This window comes from Bombina bombina, chromosome 2 (assembly GCF_027579735.1).
Source record: "Bombina bombina isolate aBomBom1 chromosome 2, aBomBom1.pri, whole genome shotgun sequence".
NCBI classification, from domain to species: domain Eukaryota; kingdom Metazoa; phylum Chordata; class Amphibia; order Anura; family Bombinatoridae; genus Bombina; species Bombina bombina.
This window is the reverse complement of record NC_069500.1, coordinates 145,146,753-145,168,182: the sequence shown is the minus strand read 5'-3', so window position 1 is coordinate 145,168,182 and position 21,430 is coordinate 145,146,753. Positions and strand designations below refer to the sequence as shown.

Below are 21,430 nucleotides of genomic sequence, written 5' to 3'. Positions count from 1 at the left end.
AATGACTGAATATGGCAGTTAGGGGAGGAGCTATATAGCAGCTTTGCTGTGGGTGGACTCTTGCAACTTCCTGTTGGGAAGGAGAATAGATTCCATAAGTAATGGATGATCCGTGGACTGGATACACTTAACAAGAGAAATTACTTTTGTCAGGATTTAATAGTCCGTGTTCAGAAAAGTTATTGGCCTCCAATTTTTTAACTGGTGTTTACAACCCTTGTTTTTGTAGATTAGTACAATCTAGCCCTCATACATTGTTTTTGTTAACAATCCTCTTTCCAGCGCTTCCTGATATATCTTTTAAATCTTCTTTTAGTAGTTCCCAAACGACAGAATAGAATTATTTTGATAGTCCGTCAGAACCCGGGCTTTTATTACAGTGCAGCTTTCCAATAGCTAATTCCATTTCTTTAAAGGGACATAATACTCATATGCTAATCACTTGAAACTGATGCAGTATAACTGTAAAAAGCTGACAGGGAAATGTCACCTGAGCATCTCTATATAAAAAAGGAAGATATTTTACCTCACAATCTCCTCAGCTCAGCAGAGTAAGTTCTGTGTGAAAAGTTATACTCAGCTGTTCCCAGCTGCAGGTAAAAATAAAAAACAAATATGAAGAAATGAACAGCAGCCAATCAGCATCAGCAGTGCTGAGGTCATGAACTCTTACTGTGATCTCATGAGATTTGACTTAACTCTCATGAGATTTCATAGTAAGCTTCCTTTACCTGATTGGTGAAATAATATGAGAGTTCACGAGGCTCATCCTTTCAGCTGTCCCAGGACAGACACACTAAAATACTGCTTAGAAATCCTTTACAATGGGAGGTGGCTACTGAGGACCTTTTGAGGTAAAATATCTTTCTTTTTTACATAGAGATGTTCAGGAGATATTTTCTAGTCAGCTTTTTACAGCTATGCTGCATCACTTTCAAGTGTTTAAACATTTGGGTATTATGACCCTTTAATAGAAATAGGTTCTTCTAGATTCCGTTGTTGTTCTTTATCTAACTCATTTTGGCTCGCTGCACAAAAGTCCTCTATGTGTGTGTCTGATGTGTCTTGAGGCTTGTATAAGTTCTCATAGTACAGTCTAGTTACCTCAAGCATTTCACTTGTGTCCTCTACCAGAATCCCATCTGAATTTTCCATTTTTGTGAACAGTGTTTTCTTTTTCCCAACTCTCTCAAAAAAGAACCTTGTACATTTCTCATCTTCCTCCTACTTTGAAAAATTATCTTTTTGCCTTTTCCTTCTCCAGCCACTTTTAATTTATATTCCTCAATTTCCTTGCCCACATCCCAGCCAGCTTGTTGTAGGTTAGATAAACCTTGAAGTTTGCGAAGCCATCTATCACAGGCTTTTTTTGCACTGCTTGTTATCCATTTACATTGCTGAATGAAAAAGGTTTTCGTTCTCTTTTTTTATTTCTTCCCACCACTCACTTTTGCTGCTGAAGTTATCCTGAAGTGTCTTCCATTTTTCATATTGTTTTCTGTATTTTTCCTGTATTTGGGGGTTGAGTAACACAGTGTTATTTATTTTCCATGTCCCTTTGCCTTTGTTTACTGTCAGTGGCACTTTGATCACAGCATGCAGTTTCCTGTGATCTGTGAACCATGCTAATTTCAAGTCTGATTTCTCTACATTTATCCTTTGAAACTAGTATATAGTCAATCCGTGACTTTCTGTTCCCTGTATTATTGCTCCAAGTGTACCCTTCTGCATCTGGGTGCATCTTTCTAAAAGCATCTGTTAAAGACAGATCTTCCATTAGTTTCATGAGAGTAGTAGAGCTTTTGTCCAATGTTTTATTGTCCGGTGTACCACTTTGTCTGTCCTTTAGGTCATATATGCAGTTTAGATCTCCTGCCACAATTACATTGGTTCTTCCTGCAACATATAGTCTCAAAGTCTTTAACAGCTCTGTTCTGGAGTGAACTTCTGGGGCTGCATATACATTTATCATGTGGATTTTACTTCCCCTGTATTCTACAGTTACTCCCATAAGTCGCCCTGGTATAATCTCATCTATGCCTTTAATAGAGAACTCGTTTTTAAAGAGTATCCCAATACCTGCTGTTCTATTCTCATTGCAGCCTGACCAGCAAGATGGTCCTTGTTTCCAAAGATTTCTGTAGCTTTTGTAATCTCGGGAGTGTGTAATGCCGCATTCCTGTAAGAAAATCACATCACAATCAGAGCTTTTACAGTCCTCCATTATAGCACAGCACTTCACCTTCTGGTTCATTCCTCTTACATTAACTGTCTGTATAGATAAGGACATTGGCCCCTATTTATCAAGGGCTGGCAGACCTGATCCGACACTGCGGATCAGTTCTGCCAGACCTCGCTGAATACGTCGAGCAATACGCTGGCCGTATTCAGCATTGCACCAGCAGCTCATAAGAGCTGCTGGTGCAACGCCGCCCCCTGCAGACTCGCGGCCAATCGGCCGCCAGCAGGGGGTGTCAATCAACCCGATCGTACTCGATCGGGTTGATTTCCGGCGATGTGTGTCTGCCTGCTCAGAGCAGGCGGACAGGTTATGGAGCAGTGGTCTTCATGACCGCTGCTTCATAACTGCTGTTTCTGGCGAGCCTGTAGGCTCGCCTGAAACACGGGGCATCAAGCTCTATACGGAGCTTGATACATATGCCCCATTGTGTAAATCTTGTGGGTCTTTTGACCCTGCTTAGATTAGCTTTTTTTTTCCTCCCAGCACTTTTCCTTCTCCCGGTCACCAAATGGCCTAATTTGGTGCATGTCTCATTCCCCTCCTCCTCCTCTCTCTTTTCTTTTGGAAGTTTTTGATTCAAACTCCATTTCCTTCTCTTCATCATCACTGGGAATTTCCTCTGCTTCGCCTTCACTGGAGAATTCTGCAAACATTTCTTCACTGTTATTTCTCCATGCAAGCTGTGTTGTTTTTTGCCTGGATCCCTGTGGTAATTCACTGTCTCCCCCTGACAGGCAGGCTGGTTCACTTTCAAAGTTATCAGGAGTTAAATCATTTTCATCACTAGCCTCTTTGGTTTGGCTGCTGGGGTCTGGTTTTTTCCCCCTTGTCTTTTGTAAACACTGTACTGTCTGCTGTCAGTTCACAAGCATTATCACCTGTCTCATTGTATGCAAAAGAACTGAGCCGAACAGATATGTCATAGAGTATCACTGCCATCAGGGGCAAAACTACAGGGGGTGCAGAGGTTGCAATTGCGACTGGTCCCCTAAGGGTGGGGGCCCAGCTTAAAAAAAAATAAAAACATTTTTTTACAATAAAAAACGTTGACCTGCCACTGCTTGCACTGATATGTGAGTGTGACATGATGCTTTACTAGTGTCTCTGACTACAGGGGTTAGTGTTTATGTTTTACCCATTGGTGTTTATGTGTGTGTGTGTGTGTGTGTGTATGTGACTGTGTGTGTATATTTATGTATGTGTGTGTGTGTATGTTTGTGGAACCAGCAAATTACAGACCTTGTTACTACAGCATGGCGGAGTGGGGGTTAAACAGTGTCAGTCTATACAGTACCACTATATACAGTATAGGGGGCTGGACCATGTCACAGACTACTGTGGTCACTTTGTAAAGTACTGGGGCGGGTAGGGTCAGGCCAGCCATCTCACCGACAGATTACAGACTGTGTCACTGACTCACTATATACAGAACTGGTGGGTTAAACAGTCTCACTATATACAGTAATAGGGGGTCAGACCATCTCACAGACTGTGGGCACAGAGTACCTCCTTTTGCAGACATGTAATCTGATTCATTTTTTTTTTCTGTGTTAAATGTAAAAAAAAACAAAAAACATATGTATCAAATTGGGGGGGGGGGGCTTCTTAGATTCTTGCACCTGGGCCCTCTGGCTTCTAGTTACGCCTCTGACTGCCATTATAGCTGCACAACATCAGCTTCAGCACTCCGGTGGCACAGATGGCATTTAAAGGGACAGTTTACCCAAAAAGTGTTCATTACCTGTCTGTATAGATAAGGACATTGTGTAAATCTTGTGGGTCTTTTGACGCTGCTTAGATTAGCTTTCTTTCCTCTCAGCACTTTTCCTTCTCCCGGTCACCAAATGGCCTAATTTGGTGCATGTCTCATTCCCCTCCTCCTCCTCTCTCTCTTTTCTTTTGGAAGTTTTTGATTCAAACTCCATTTCCTTCTCTTCATCATCACTGGGAATTTCCTCTGCTTCTCCTTCACTGGAGAATTCTGCAAACATTTCTTCACTGTTATTTCTCCATGCAAGCTGTGTTGTTTTTTTGCCTGGATCCCTGTGGTAATTCACCGTCTCCCCATGACAGGCAGGCTGATTCACTTTCAAAGTTATCATCATTAGCCTCTTTGGTTTGGCTGCTGGGGTCTGTTTTTTCCCCCTTGTCTTTTGTAAACACTGTACTGTCTGCTGTCAGTTCACAAGCATTATCACCTGTCTCATTGTATGCAAAAGAACGGAGCCGAACAGACATCTCACAGAGTATCACTGCCATTATAGCTGCACAACATCAGCTTCAGCACTCCGGTGGCACAGATGGCATTTAAAGGGACAGTTTACCCAAAAAGTGTTCAATTTTTAAACACAATAGCAGGAATAATTTCGTATAGTGGTGCTGAACATTCTGTTTTAATCATGCTCTGTATTTAGAAACATTTTTTTGAAATGTCTGTATACAATGCACTTTGCCTAAACCCCTTAGAAAATGTTCTGGCCGCACGGCCAGTTTGCTGTTACTCCCCCTTAGTGCATTGCGCATGTGCTGTCCTCTCCTAAAGCTTTTGCAACAAGCTGCCTGATAAGCTGTGCCTGACATTGTATAGCTGTTTACTTGCTCAGATGCCGTGGCTGCCCTGCATTGCCTGCTAAAAATTCCTATGTGTAATAAAAGTCAGAGCTTTGACTGCAGACATCGGCTCTGTAAGATTTATGAGACTGAAAACGGCAGTAGAACGGCAAGACAAGCAGAGAGATCACTTCAGCTAAACTTCTCACAGCGTGTAGTGAGCATATCAGGAGGACTACGTACTTACAACAAAACAGATTCTCACTGCAGAAATACAGAGGTAAGAATTTCAGGTCAAATGATGTCTGTGTTGGCACAAGTACGTAGTCCTCCTGATATGCTCAATACACGCTGTGAGAAGTTTAGCTGAAGTGATCTCTCTGCTTGTCTTGCCTTTCTTCAGCCTGTCCCAGTCTCATCAATCTTACAGAGCCAATGTCTGCAGTCAAAGCTCTGACTTTTATTACAGATAGGAATTTTTAAAAATTATGTATTTTTACTGTTTAGCAAGGATTAGAGAGGATTTGTTGTGCAGGCAAATTTCTAATGCTCATTTGACATAGGAATTTGCATTTAGCATATGATTGGAGGTTGGGCGTGCTAGACTAAAGCACAGCTCAGCCCTTTCATGGGGGAGTGCCAGCACTGCGGATAATACTCACAGAAGCAGGAATAAAAAGCTAAAATTTGCTAAACATATAGTTAGCAAGTTTAACTATATATGTACTTTCCGAATAATTTATTTTCTGCATCCCAGGCATCTCAACAGGATGAAAGAGCAATCCTCAGTCCAATAATTTGGACATATACAACACTTGAAAGCACGTGGCCAGGAGGGATGCAGAGAATGAAACAATGTTGTTTACAGCAATAGGTTAAGAAAACTATCATTAACAAAGAATAATCAGGGGAAAGCGCGAACGCAGTCCCCCACTACCACAAATTATGCAGTCGAGTCTCCCACATTTGGGGAAATCGCAAGGGTCAACCCAACCGAAGTGCAATGGATGAGCCTCGCCCTGGGAGAACCACCTTCATGATCATGGTATCTCCCCTGCCAGGTAAGTATGAGTTGCAGTGACAATCGAGCAGACTGCTTCTCCAGCGCTACTTGCTAAACATAAGGGAGCTTCTATTCTTCCACGCACAGCTGACCGAGAGATAAATACATTCAAAAGCCTCCATGGTTAAGTGTCAGGCAAGCCCTCAGAATCTTTTATTATGACATAAAATCCTTTCGTTAATCAATGCCCATAAGAAAAGAAAAAATCCCAGAATACTTTGCTGCAAACGTATTTGCATGTGATGATATCACAAAGGCAGCCGATCCGCCTGCTGTTTCTTCTCAAGCATTTACACCCGTCTTTTTTCATGTGAAAGCAGCTGAGCCTAAGAGACCAGAGCCACCCTTGGCATTTGCTGGGCCATGGGCAAGACAACAACAAAACAAAGTAGAAAACTAAATAATAATATATTAATTTGCAAAGACACAAACCTTCTGATTAGGATTTTATTACAAAAAGCACAAATGCTTGATATAAATGTGTAATGAGGAAGTGCCAGGTAGTGTATAGCACTGTGAGAATGTGTCACAGACATACTAGATATAGCACCACAGTGAATTATCACAAGAAAAATGTGCCATAATAATTATTCCAGGTAAAGTGAACTATACCCAAGTATGATACAATAAAATGAGCCTGATAAGTTGGGTATGCAATGAAGTTACCTTCTAATGCAAGTTGCACAATATTAAAAAGTCATTAATAGCCAAAAATTTGCAGTGCTCGACAAATATGTTAAAAATGTATGAGCCGTATGTGTGTATATATATATATATATATATATATATATATATACACACACACATATACATATCTATATACACACACATATGCATATATATATATATATATATATATATATACACACACACACACACACACACACACATTTACACACACACACATATATATACATACATACAAAGTGGAGAAAAATCTAGCCCTAGGTGGAAGTTTACAAGGGATTTTTATTATTCCCAACTGGGAAACAACTAAGAAATACAAGGGGACAAACAAAGACACAAAAATACATTATGGCTGAGACAAGGTCAGAAATGGTGGATAAGATTAAACAGAGACAGAAATAGATATACACAGGAAACATAAAAACACGTATAGGGGTGGGGCTAAGAGACATAAGGACAGGCATAAAGATACGGCCAGGGAAAGAAATGGAGATATGTGCAGGAACAGGGATGAAAAACACAAAAGACAGAGAAAAACCATATATACACACAAATATATGTCATACAGACACCATGTAATTATAAGAGCATATGTGTATGTAGTGGGGCACGGGAATATACAGATACATACGGCTAGATTTAGAGTTGGGCGGTAGCCGTGAAAACCAGCGTTAGAGGCTCTGGTTTTTACCGCCCTCTGGTATTTGGAGCCAGTCATTAAAGGGTCTAACGCTCACTTTCCAGCCGCGACTTTTCCATACCGCAGATCCCCTTACGTCAATTGCGTATCCTATCTTTTCAATGGGATCTTTCTAACGCTGGTATTTAGAGTCGTGGCTGAAGTGAGCGTTAGAAATCTAACGACAAAACTCCAGCCGCAGAAAAAAGTCAGTAGTTAAGAGCTTTCTGGGCTGACGCCGGTTTATAAAGCTCTTAACTACTGTGCTCTAAAGTACACTAACACCCATAAACTACCTATGTACCCCTAAACCGAGGTCCCCCCACATCGCCGCCACTATATTTAAATTTTTTAACCCCTAATCTTCCGCTCCGTACACTGCCGCCAACTACGTTATCCCTATGTACCCCTAATCTGCTGCCCCTAACACCGCCGACCCCTATATTATATTTATTAACCCCTAATCTGCCCCCCACAACGTCGCCGCCAGCTACCTACAATAATTAACCCCTAATCTGCCGACTGGAGCTCACCGCTAGTATAATAAATGTATTAACCCCTAATCCGCCTGACTCCCGCCTCAATAACCCTATAATAAATAGTATTAACCCCTAATCTGCCCTCCCTAACATTGCCGACAGCTAACTTCAAGTATTAACCCCTAATCTGCTGACCGGAGCTCACTGATACTCTAATAAATGGATTATCCCCTAAAGCTAAGTCTAACCCTAACACTAACACCCCCCTAAGTTAAATATAATTTTTATCTAACGAAATAAATTAAGTCTTATTAAATAAATTATTCCTATTTAAATCTAAATACTTACCTGTAAAATAAATCCTAATATAACTACAATGTAAAATAAATCCTAATATAACTACAATATAAATTATAATTATATCTTAGCTATTTTAGGATTAATATTTATTTTACAGGCAACTTTGTAATTATTTTAACCAGGTACAATAGCTATTAAATAGTTAAGAACTATTTAATAGCTACCTAGTTAAAATAATTACAAAATTACCTGTAAAATAAATCCTAACCTAAGTTACAATTAAACCTAACACTACACTATCAATAAATTAAATAAACTACCTACAATTAAACCTAACACTACACTATCAATAAATAAATTAAATACAATTCCTACAAATAAATACAATTAAATAAACTAAGTTACAAAAAATAAAAAAATATTTACAAACATTAGAACAAAATTACAACAATTTTAAACTAATTACACCTACTCTAAGCCCCCTAATAAAATAACAAAGACCCCCAAAATAAAATAATGCCCTACCCTATTCTAAATTATAAAAGTTCAAAGCTCTTTTACCTTACCAGCCCTTAAAAGGGCCCTTTGCGGGGCATGCCCCAAAGAATTCAGCTCTTTTGCCTGTAAAAAAAAACATACAATACCCCCCCCCCAACATTACAACCCACCACCCACATACCCCTAATCTAACCCAAACCCCCCTTAAATAAACCTAACACTAAGCCCCTGAAGATCTTCCTACCTTGTCTTCACCATGCCAGGTATCACCGATCGTTCCAGGCTCCGAAATCTTCATCCAAGCCCAAGCGAGGGCTAGACATCCATCATCCGGCTGAAGTCTTCTATCAAGCGACGGCTGAAGAAGTCCAGAAGAGGCTCCAAAGTCTTCATCCTATCCGGGAAGAAGAGTAGATCCGGACCGGCAACCATCTTCTTCCAAGCGGCATCTTCTATCTTCATCCGATGACGACCGGCTCCATCTTGAAGACCTCCACCGCGGACCCATCTTCTTCTTCCGACGACTTCCCGACGAATGACGGTTCCTTTAAGGGACGTCATCCAAGATGGCGTCCCTCGAATTCCGATTGACTGATAGGATTCTATCAGCCAATCGGAATTAAGGTAGGAAAATTCTGATTGGCTGATGGAATCAGCCAATCAGAATCAAGTTCAATCCGATTGGCTGATCCGATCAGCCAATCAGATTGAGCTCGCATTCTATTGGCTGATCGGAACAGCCAATAGAATGCAAGCTCAATCTGATTGGCTGATTGAATCCCGGATAGGATGAAGACTTTGGAGCCTCTTTTGGACTTCTTCAGCCGTCGCTTGATAGAAGACTTCAGCCGGATGATGGATGTCTAGCCCCCGCTTGGGCTTGGATGAAGATTTCGGAGCCTGGAACGATCGGTGATACCTGGCATGGTGAAGACAAGGTAGGAAGATCTTCAGGGGCTTAGTGTTAGGTTTATTTAAGGGGGGTTTGGGTTAGATTAGAGGTATGTGGGTGGTGGGTTGTAATGTTGGGGGGGGGTATTGTATGTTTTTTTTTACAGGCAAAAGAGCTGAATTCTTTGGGGCATGCCCCGTAAAGGGCCCTTTTAAGGGCTGGTAATATAAAAGAGCTTTGAACTTTTGTAATTTAGAATAGGGTAGGGCATTTTTTTATTTTGGGGGTCTTTGTTATTTTATTAGGGGGCTTAGAGTAGGTGTAATTAGTTTAAAATTGTTGTAATTTTTTTCTAATGTTTGCAAATATTTTTTTATTTTTTGTAACTTAGTTAGTTTATTTAATTGTATTTATTTGTAGGAATTGTATTTAATTTATTTATTGATAGTGTAGTGTTAGGTTTAATTGTAGATAATTGTAGGTATTTAATTTATTTATTGATAGTGTAGTGTTAGGTTTAATTGTAACTTAGGTTAGGATTTATTTTACAGGTAATTTTGTAATTATTTTAACTAGGTAGCTATTAAATAGTTCTTATTTTTCTACCTTAATAGTTCTTAACTATTTAATAGCTATTGTACCTGGTTAAAATAAATACAAAGTTGCCTGTAAAATAAATATTAATCCTAAAATAGCTACAATATAATTATAATTTATATTGTAGCTATATTAGGGTTTATTTTACAGGTAAGTATTTAGATTTAAATAAGAATAATTTATTTAATAAGAGTTAATTTATTTCGAATTATATTTAACTTAGGGGGGTGTTAGTGTTAGGGTTAGACTTAGCTTTAGGGGTTAATACATTTATTATAGTAGCGGTGAGCTCCGATCTGCAGATTAGGGGTTAATTATTGTAGGTAGCTGGCGGCGACGTTGTGGGGGGCAGATTAGGGGTTAATAAATATAATATAGGGGTCGGCGGTGTTAGGGGCAGCAGATTAGGGGTACATAGGGATAACGTAGTTGGCGGCAATGTACAGAGCGGAAGATTAGGGGTTAATAAATATAATATAGGGGTCGGCGGTGTTAGGGGCAGCAGATTAGGGGTACATAACTATAATGTATGCTGCGGCGGTGTACGGAGCGGCAGATTAGGGGTTAATAATAATATGCAGGTGTCAGCGATAGTGGGGGCAGAAGATTAGGGGTTAATAAGTGTAAGGTTAGGGGTGTTTAGACTCGGGGTACATGTTAGAGTGTTAGGTGCAGACGTAGGAAGTGTTTCCCCATAGAAAACAATGGGGCTGCGTTAAGAGCTGAACGCTGCTTTTTTGCAGGTGTTAGGTTTTTTTCAGCTCAAACTGCCCCATTGTTTTCTATGGGGATATCGTGCACAAGCACGTTTTTGAAGCTGGCCGCGTCCGTAAGCACCGCTGGTATCTAGAGTTGCAGTGGCGTTAAATTATGCTCTACGCTCCCTTTTTGGAGCCTAACGCACTGAAAACCCAGCCATTCTGTGAACTCTAAATACCAGCGGTATTTAAAAGGTGCGGGGGAAAAAAAGCACGCGTAGCTAACGCACCCCTTTGGCCGCAGAACTCTAAATCTAGCCGTTAATTAGCTGTGCAGGTAAACAGACACAAGTGGACAACTGTCCATATACAACTGGGAAGGTCCAATAAACAAAAGGCAGCAGAGTTAACACCTTAGTTGCTGGAAGGAGCTGTTTACATTGCATTTTGCAGACACACCTGCTTCTTATATTACTCTCCATCTTACAGAAAAATGTTCATATGCGCATATGCATTTTTAATAGTTCATGTATGATTTTTTTATGAATGATTATGTATTCGTACCAATTTAGTATTTAAATTTCCTACAGAGCTCTGTTACAAATTGTCTATTATATTAAACTGTATGTATATATATATATATATATATATATATATATATATATATATATATATATATATTTATTTGCATTTCCAGTGTTTTCTCTACTTAGAAGGTTGATTAATCATCATATCGTTAATATTGGCCATCATAGATAAATTTGTCCTTAAATATACACTTTTTATGCTACAAATAATCATTAGTGCTGTAATCCTTATCACAATTTTTGAATGAAATTAGACCATTGACTAAATAAGTCAATACTGGTTGAATGTTTTTAAGTAATTACACAGCTGTTTTTTAATAACTTTTAACACATTATTACGTAAGAGAGGAAAACTCTAGTTTATTGTTAAAGGAGCACCATCTAGTCCATTGAATTTATACGGTTTAACTAAAGTACATACTTTTTTCACGCATATTAAAGATATATCACTTAATTAGTTTTTAAGTAAGCACATTTTTATTATAACACTAACACCCATACACATTTTTTATTGAGAAAAACAACACATCACACAAAGAAGCGAATAAACGGCTAGATTACGAGTTTTGCGGTATGAGTAAAAAAGCAGCATTAAGGCTCATAACGCTGCTTTTTTACTACTGCTGGTATTACGAGCCTTGCAGGTTTAGGGGCACCGCACACTCTTTTGACTGTATCGCAAATTAACTTACGCAATTTGCGTAAAGTCTTTTTTCAATGGGACTTCCATAGCGCCGGTATTTCAAGCTTTTTCTGGGAGGCCAAAAAATGAGCAGTACAGCCTATCCCGCAAGTTTCATAACGCATTCTAAAGTCAGTAGTTAGGAGTTTTACGTTACAGAGCTGTAGCATAAAACTCATAACTAAAGTGTTAAAAAGTACACTAAAACCCATAAACTACCTATTAACCCCTAAACCGAGGCCCTCCCGCATCGCAAACACTAAAATAAAATGAAAACCCCTAATTTGCCGCCCCCAACGTCGCTGCCACTATACTAAATTTATTAACCCCTAAACCTAAATCTAACCCTAACACCCCCTAACAAAAATAATTCAAATAAATCTAAATTTAGTTAACTATTAATAACTAAATAATTCCTATTAAAAACTAAATAGGATTGAGCTCGCATTCTTTTGGCTGTTTCAATCAGCCAATAGAATGCAAGCTCAATCCTATTGGCTGAACCTTAATTCCGATTGGCTGATAGAATTCTATCAGCCAATGGGAATCTAAAAGACGCCATCTTGGATGACGTGACTTAAAGGAACCTTCATTCGTAGGGTAGTCGTCGGAAGAAGAGGATGCTCCGCGTCGGATGTCTTAAAGATGGATCCGCTCAGCGCTGGATGGATGAAGATAGAAGATGCCGTCTGGAGGAAGACTTCTGCCCGTCTGGAGGACCACTTCTCCCGCCTTGAATGAAGACTTCTCTTGGCTTTGTTGAGGACTTCTTGCCGTTTTGCTGAGGAATTCTCCCGGCTTTGTTGAGGATGGATGTCGGCTCTTCAAAACTGTAAGTGGATCTTCAGGGGCTAGTGTTAGGTTTTTTTAAGGGTTTATTGGGTGGGTTTTATTTTTAGGTTAGGGCTTTGGGCTGCAATAGAGCTAAATGCCCTTTTAAGGGCAATGCCCATCCAAATGCCCTTTTCAGGGCAATGGGGAGCTTAGTTTTTTTAGTTAGGATTTTATTTGGGGGGTTGGTTGTGTGGGTGGTGGGTTTTACTGTTGGGGGGTTGTTTTTATTTTTTTTTACAGGTAAAAGAGCTGATTTCTTTGGGGCAATGACCCGCAAAAGGCCCTTTTAAGGGCTATTGGTAGTTTAGTTTAGGCTAGGGTTTTTTTTATTTTGGGGGGGCTTTTTTATTTTGATAGGGCTATTAGATTAGGTGTAATTAGTTTAAATATATTGTAATTTGTTTATTTATTTTGAGTAATTTAGTGTTTGTTTTTTGTAATTTAGGTAATTGTATTTAATTTAGGCAATTGTATTTAATTTAGGTAATTTATTTAATTGTAGTGTAAGCTTAGGTGTTAGTGTAAGACAGGTTAGGTTTTATTTTACAGGTAAATTAGTATTTATTTTAGCTAGGTAGTTAGTAAATAGTTAATAACTATTTAGTAACTATTCTACCTAGTTAGAATAAATACAAACTTGCAGTGTAAAATAAAAATAAACCCTAAGCTGGATACAATGTAATTATTAGTTATATTGTAGCTATCTTAGGGTTTATTTTACAGGTTAGTATTTAGTTTTAAATAGGAATTATTTAGGTAATGATAGTAGGTTCTCTTTAGATTTATTTTAATTATATTTAAGTTAGGGGGTGTTAGGGTTAGACTTAGATTTAGGGGTTAATAAATTTAGTATATTGGCGGCGACGTTAGGGGCAGCAGATTAGGGGTTAATAAATGTACGTAGGTGGCGGCGATGTTAGGGACAGCAGATTAGGGGTTAATAATATTTAACTAGTGTTTACGATGCAGGAGTGCGGCAGTTTAGGGGTTAATATGTTTATTCTAGTGGCGGCGATGTCCGGAGCAGCAGATTAGGGGTTAATATTTTTATTTTAGTGTTTGCGATGCGGGAGGGCCTCGGTTTAGGGGTTAATAGGTAGTTTATGGGTGTTAGTGTACTTTTTAGCACTTTAGTTATGAGTTTTATGCTACGGCTTTGTAGTGTAAAACTCATAATTACTGACTTTAGAATGCGATACGAATCTTGCGGGATAGGCTGTACCGCTCACTTTTTGGCCTAAAATAATACCGGCGCAATGGAAGTCCCATTGAAAAAAAAAGACTTTACGAAAATTACGTAAGTTAATTTGCGGTGTGGCCAAAAAAGGCTCGTAATAGCAGCGGTAGTAAAAAAGCAGCGTTATGAGGCTTAACGCTGCTTTTTTACTCATAACGCAAAACTCGTAATCTAGCTGTTAGGGTTTATTTTACAGGTATTTAGTTTGAAGTAGGAATTATTTATTTATTAATAGTAGGTTTTATTTAGATTTATTTTAATTATATTTAAGTTAGGGGGTGTTAGGGTTAGACTTAGGTTTAGGGGTTAATAAATTTAGTATAGTGGCGACGATGTTGGGGGTGGCAGATTAGGGGTTAATAAATGGAGGTAGGTGGCAGCGATGTTGGGGACGGCAGATTAGGGGTTAATAATTTTTAACTAGTGTTTGTGATGCGGGAGTGCGGCAGTTTAGGGGTTAATGTTTATTATAGTGGCAACGACGTTAGGGGCGGCAGATTAGGAGTTAATAAGTGTAGGTAGGTGGCGGCGACATTGGGGCGGGAGATTAGGGGTTAATAAATATAATGTAGGCGTCGGCGATGTTGGGGGCAGCAGATTAGGGGTTACTAAGTATAATGTAGGTTGCGGCGATGTCCGGGGCAGCAGATTAGGGGATAATAAATATAATGAAGGTGTCAGTGATGTTGGGGGTGGCAGATTAGGGGTTAATAAGTGTAAGATTAGGGGTGTTTAGACTCGGGGTTCATGTTAGGGTTAAACATAAATTTCAAATAAATAATGAGAGAAGTCACGGCTAAAAATAATAGCTGTGAAAAAGAATGACAAGGCAGCACTCAAATCGCATTAAAGGGCCATTATACACACTTTTTCTTTGCATAAATGGTTTGTAGATGATCTATTTACATAGCCCATAAAGTTGTTTTTTTTTTAAAAAAATTTATAATTTTGCTTATTTTTAAATAACATTGCTCTGACTTTCAGACAAAAGAATAAAGGTCTTTTAAAGAAATTGGTGGCTGGAGTTTCTTGGAATTCATGCATTTCAGACTCCTAACCAAGCCCCAAAGTTTTATTTGAATACCGTCAGCTACCTTCTCCAGCTTGCTTCTGTTTGTGTAAAGAGTCTTTTCATATGCAAAAGAAGGGGGAGGGGGGGGGAGTGTCTTATTTCCCACTTGCAGTGGGCTTTCCAACTGCCTTTTCAACAGAGCTAAACTGAAAGCTTCTAAGTACGTTTTTAAACCATTTTATACTGGATTTTTATATCAGTATCTGTGCATCTTATTATTTATAGTAGTGTCTATTACATGCCGTTATATGAAAATGAGTGTATACTGTCCCTTTAAACAAGTGGTTTATTTGCTAAACCTACACATGTCAGAGACATAATTATACCCCAAACCAAGTGTGTAGTTAAAAGGAGTGTAATATATAAACCAGGCCTGGTTAGCAAATAATACCTATCACATAATCGTATAAATACCGTTATAACATATAAATGCCATATTGTAACAAAACATTCTGCCTGCTACAAACATTAATGTGAAAGATACAGTTTTGCAACAATTGCTTCAATATAGACACAGTTACCAAATGTCCACAAATAACAGAGCACTTAGTGTGATTCACACGCTCCGTATTATGAGAATGTTGCAAAGACACAGTTCCAGCGTTTCTGATTGGAAAACCAGCTTAAATTACAGAACAAGCAGCCTCACCACAATCGCGGTAGAAAGTTCCAGTGTATGATCCAAACACAGCCTAAATAATTACCACTCGATCCATCTTAAAGGCTATGGACGCTCCATACCGGATCCTTGGTAATTCTCCAGTAGAGCTGCAACAACTAATCATTATAATCGATAATAATCGATTATGAAAATAGTTGTCAACGAATCTCATAATCGATTAGTTGGTTTGCAATTAGTTGGTCTGTGCACAACACCAGCTGCTTCACTCCAATGAGCTCCTGCACATGGTATTGTGTTTTATGGTAATGTCCTTAGCCTAAAGGACGTCTACAGACGTCTACTTTTCACTTTTTCAGGACAGTATACGTTTACAACCACCCCTGGCTTATGTGCAACCCAGATATAATAGTCATCATTTGGATTGTTTATATTAAATCTGGTGATTTGGAACTATGCTTTTCATGATATAGTGCTGAGCTTGTTATTTACACCTTGCCCCTAGATTGATGGGAGTTATTTAAATTGATATGCACTATTATCTGTTTGCACAATTATTAGCGTATTGCTACAGCCTTTTCTCTGCTGCATGAAATATAGCTGCAAACAGAGAACCAGCCTTAGCCAGAAGCATGTGGACATGTTGAGATTTTTGCATTTCAATGCAAAGTTTCTGAAAGAGTGAATAACAGAATGTTATTAACAGTGATAGTCTAACTCTTTCTAGTTCTACCTCTTTTTAAACAGTTTGTGGTTTTGTTTTGTTTGATTATAAAACTGTGCAATACAATTTACACCCAAGGTGAAGAAAATTCTTTCAAGTAGATACCCATATAGGAGAGAGAAGTATCATTAAGATAAAAAGTAGTACAATAAAACTTATGTTCCTCCTACAGTAATAAATTGATGGCAAGTAACAAAATTTGCAGTGTGCGCCAATTACTTCCTCAATATCAAGTCTCTCTGGGGGGGTTTTCTTGTTTAGGAGATACTTTTAGGAGGGTACTTAGGGGGATAAAATATGGTAACACAATGGGAGGATGGCAACAGTTCTGAGGGGGTACAAGAGGCCAAGCACCTATTTTCTCTCCAGCTCAGCAGCCTCAGTTCATTTAATCCTCCCTAGCCACATTATACCCTCATCAGCATGACATCAAAAGAGGGCACCTGCGTTTTCCAAAGTGAAACAAATGAAAGATGAATGAAAGAAATAGAAGTTCCTACCTCCCCTTTCTCCCCTCTCCTTTGGCTTCTCCTTACCCCAGGATCCTTCTAGGTTTTCTCCACTTTAGCTTCCTTTATGGGGGTTGAAGACCTCTCAAATAGAGGCAGCTCTGCAGCTCTAGGGTGAACCGCTCTCTCACTCTCAGGCACCAAAGAACCCCAGCGTTAGTCGGCAGCTTCCAGCCACAGGAAAGCCGCTAGACTCTTCTTGTGCTACTATTGTTGCAGCAGCCTGCGTGGTCTCCCACACCACAGCGCTTCCCTTGCCGTTCTCTCCCCAGGATGCGGGTGTCAGCTCCCTGATGCCCTCACCCGCCGTAGCGCAATGACACTCCTCGCCCTCCCGGGGAAAAAACCTCCAATGGGCACGCTCCACTCCCAGCCTCTGTTGCAGATGCGGCTTTCTCTCTGACGCCGTCCTGTCTGCACTTCACCTGGGCTAGCGCGGATTATGCTGTGTGGTGACGCAACAGCGCACTTCCCCACCACTTTTTTTTTTTGTAATATTTTCTGTGTTCAACTGCAGAAAAATGCGTTTTTTTGTTTTCTTTTTGTGTGGAATAGTCACTGTAAAATTCTCATGCCTGAATTCTGTATAATTATTGAACAGATGGATAACATGCGCAATATGGGTTTAAGTAGGGACCAAACAATCACGGTCACAAAGTATATTATTTGAAGAAGGTACATTCATGAAACAGAATGATATTATGTTTGTATTTTTGACTAATAAGGGTTAAACACTATATTCCCTCTTGCACATCTATGGAACAGTTGGTCAGCACATGCTCTATGGGCTTGAGTATAGAAGTAAACAATCACTGCTATATATTGTTTGAATAAGACATATTTACTCAATAGAATGATATGTCTGTATCTCTGGTTAAGAAGGGTTAAACACCATATGCAAATCTATCTTGTGTTTATACGCTTAAGCATAGAACAGTTAGTCACTGTATTATTGGCTGTAATATACACAATCACTGGATAAGAGTATATTAAGTATAAACTTGTATTTTCTTTTTTTTTGTGTGGAATAGTCACTGTTTTAATATAAAGTTTAAATCTTGCACATCTATGGAACAGTTGGTCAGCACATGCTCTATAGGTTTGAGTATAGAATTAAATAATCACTGTTATATATTGTTTGAAGAAGACATATTTACTCAATAGAATGATATTATGTCTGTTTCTTTGGTTAATAAGGGTTAAACACCATATGCAAACCTACTGTGTGTTTATATGTTTAAGTATAGAACAGTTAGTCACTGTATTATTGGCTGTAATATGCACAATCACTGGATAAGACTATATTAAGTATAAGTTGTTTTTTTTGTTTTTTTGTTTTTTCTCCCTCTCCCTTCTCTCTCCCGCTCCCTCCTCTCCTTCTTAAATCGGCGCTTACTCTTCCTCCTTTATTCTTTTTTTGGGTAGTTGAAGAATGGTAAAGGTTTTAACCTGGAATGTAGGGGGGATTCATTCCCCAGTCAAAAGGAAAGCAATTTTAAATTATTTAGGTAAAAGTAACTTTGATATAGCTTGTCTTCAGGAAACCCATTTGTCAGATAAAGAGCACAATAAAATTAAAGCAAAATGGATGGGAGAGTCTTTTTTTTCTTCTTATAATAAACCATCTAGAGGAGTAATGATCCTATTTCATACGAAATTTGATTATAAAACTCTAAGAGTCTTAAAGGATAAAGAAGGGAGGTATTTAATTATCAGGCTTATTATACAGAACCAGGAATATTTACTGGTTAATATTTATGGTCCAAATAACTCTGATGAAAGGTTTTGGAGGTCATTAATTAAAATTGTATGCAAATTTTCTAAAGCTAAATTGTTATTAACAGGTGACTTTAATCTGACTCCTAACTCTTATTTGGATAGGAGGAAAATGGGTCCGGACAGAAATAAGGGCAAATATAAACCTTCTCAGATTAAATTCGAGAAAAAGATTTTTGGTTTATTGTCTGAGGCTTTAAACGTAGTGGATATATGGAGACTTTTGAATCCCAGTAATTTGGAATATACCTGCTGTTCAAAATCACATAATACTCTCTCAAGATTGGATATGTTCCTCATCTCTGAATCTTTGGTAACTAGAATTGAGAAGTGCAATATACATGATTTTGTGTTATCAGACCATGCCCCAGTAACTATCTTTTAAAACAAAGTTAAACTTCATTTATAATTGCTTCTTTTTCCCTACGTACCTTAGAGATTCGGTTAAATTCAAAAACTTTCTCTTCAATACATGGGAAGAGTTTGGGATATTTAATAGTCATTGTAGATAAAATATCCAACTATTTTGGGAGACTGCTAAAGTTTATATGAAAGCGGAAATTAATACTTATGTAGCAAGGCTAAAGAGGGATAGGGTAGAGAAAGAGAAGGATCTATCTGAAAAGTTTAGGGAGGCATATGCTTTGTATCTAAAAAATCCTAATAAAGTTAACACAGAAAGTTATTTCTCTATAAGGAAAGATAGAGAGACTTTTTTACTGGGGGAGGCACAGGAACTTCTTTACAGGAATGCTGCTAGATTTTCAAAGTTTGGCAATAAAGCCGGTAAATTGATGGCTGCAACTTTTAAGAGACAAACTAGGAGGAAACCAGTTGCAGCCTTGAACATAAAGGGTACATCTTATACTGGGCAGGAGAAAATTACACAACTATTTCAGAACTTTTATAAGGAACTTTATTCAACTCAGAGCCCTGAAATGGGAAAAATTGCAGAATTTCTGGATAGAACTGACATTCCTCAAATCTCAAAATTAGATCGCGAGTGTCTGAACCAACCGATATCTGAAAATGAGATTCAGAAAACAATCAGTTCAATGGCTAGGGGGAAAACGCCAGGGCCGGATAATTTACCTCTGGAGTTCTATCAGATGTTACGGACTGAGATTGGCCCGGTTCTGGTAGATCTTTACAATGCGTATTTTGGACAAAATCTTAAAACAGACAATTTTAAAAGAGCGAATATTATTGTAATCCCTAAAAGTAACAAAGACCCTTCGGATATTGCTTCGTATAGACCAATCACTTTGCTTGGTCTGGATTATAAAATCTTAATAATTCACCAGGATCAGGCGGGTTTTATTATGGGCAGGGCCTCGGAATTCAATATAAGGAAAATTTTACATGTAATTTGTCATTATGGGGGGGGGGGGCGGCTCGGCTCTGCCGGAGGCCTTCCTGCTATCTTTGGATGCAGAGAAGGCCTTCGACAGAGTGGAATGGCCCTTCCTTTTACAGGTATTGGAGAGGTTTGGGATTGTAGGGCAGTTTGGGGATTTTGTGACTAATATTTACTCAGACATTAAAGCTTCTATCTTGATAAATTATGGGATCTCAGATGTTTTTTCTTTGACAAGAGGCACTAGACAGGGGTGTCCTATGTCGCCTTTGTTGTTTGATCTTATAATTGAGCCCTTAGCTATTAGATTAAGGAATCTGCTCACCGGAATTAACATAGGAAAGGAGACATTTAAAACTGCATTATTTGCGGATGATCTCTTATTATATGTATCTAACCCAAAAAAACAGGTTGAAGAAATAGTGAATTTATTGGATCAATACAGTATAGTGTCAGGTTATAAGATTAACCTTGCAAAATCTAAGATCCTTTTGTTAAAACAAGATGTAGAGGACCTCCAAACCTATCAATTTATGGAAACTAAGACTCTGAGCTATTTAGGGCTGAAGATCTCTGCCAACTCGGCTAATTGGTATAGGGACAATATTGGCACGGTACTAAGAGACACTGAAGAGAAGATGAAATCTTGGGCGACACTCCCAGTCTCTTTGACTGGTAAAGTGGCCCTGTTTAAAATGTTCATTGTTCCTAAAATTTTGTATACATTAAGGATGCTCCCCTTCTTGGTTAAGAAGACTGATCTTTTGTGCTTTAATCAAGCATTAAGGTATTATCTTTGGAGTGGAAGGAAACCAAGACTTAAGCTAGCCAGGTTATATCAACCGTATTGTAAAGGAGGTTTAGCGCTATCCAACTTAGAATGGTATAATCAGGCTGCCATCTTGCGATTTCCAGTAGACTGGTTAAAACGGTCCTTTATATATTCAGAAGAGTCTCTAGAAAGACAGGTTTGTTCCTTTCCCTCCCTGAACTTTGTTCTTTTTGCTACCAACAAGGAGCTCAGTAGGGTTATTTTGGACCATCCAATTATTTAAGGATATATTGCTGTGTTGGAGGAAGCTATCTAAACATTTGGGTTTAGTACCGAATGTTTCTAAATGGTTACCGATAAAAGGTAATACCCGATTTCCGTTGGGTAACATGACGGCTATTTATGAAAGATGGTCACCGGCTAATCCTTTGACTGTTAGTGATTTTTATGACTATAACCAGCATAAAGTATATGCATTTGATAATTTTCAAAAAAAAGTTTCCAGGTATTAAGAGAAACCATATTTTTTATTTCTTAAAAAATTAAGAGTTATATTCTTGGTCTTGTTAGAATTTC

General features: G+C 38.6%; 1 non-coding gene across 1 annotated transcript; it reads right to left on the bottom strand.

Annotated features, from left to right (window-relative positions):
• Positions 1-5,697: 5,697 nt before the first annotated feature.
• On the bottom strand, positions 5,698-5,861 carry LOC128650507 (U1 spliceosomal RNA). The gene has a single exon (XR_008400804.1). It is a non-coding gene; the product is annotated as a U1 spliceosomal RNA (small nuclear RNA).
• Between the last annotated feature and the right edge of the window lie 15,569 nt (positions 5,862-21,430).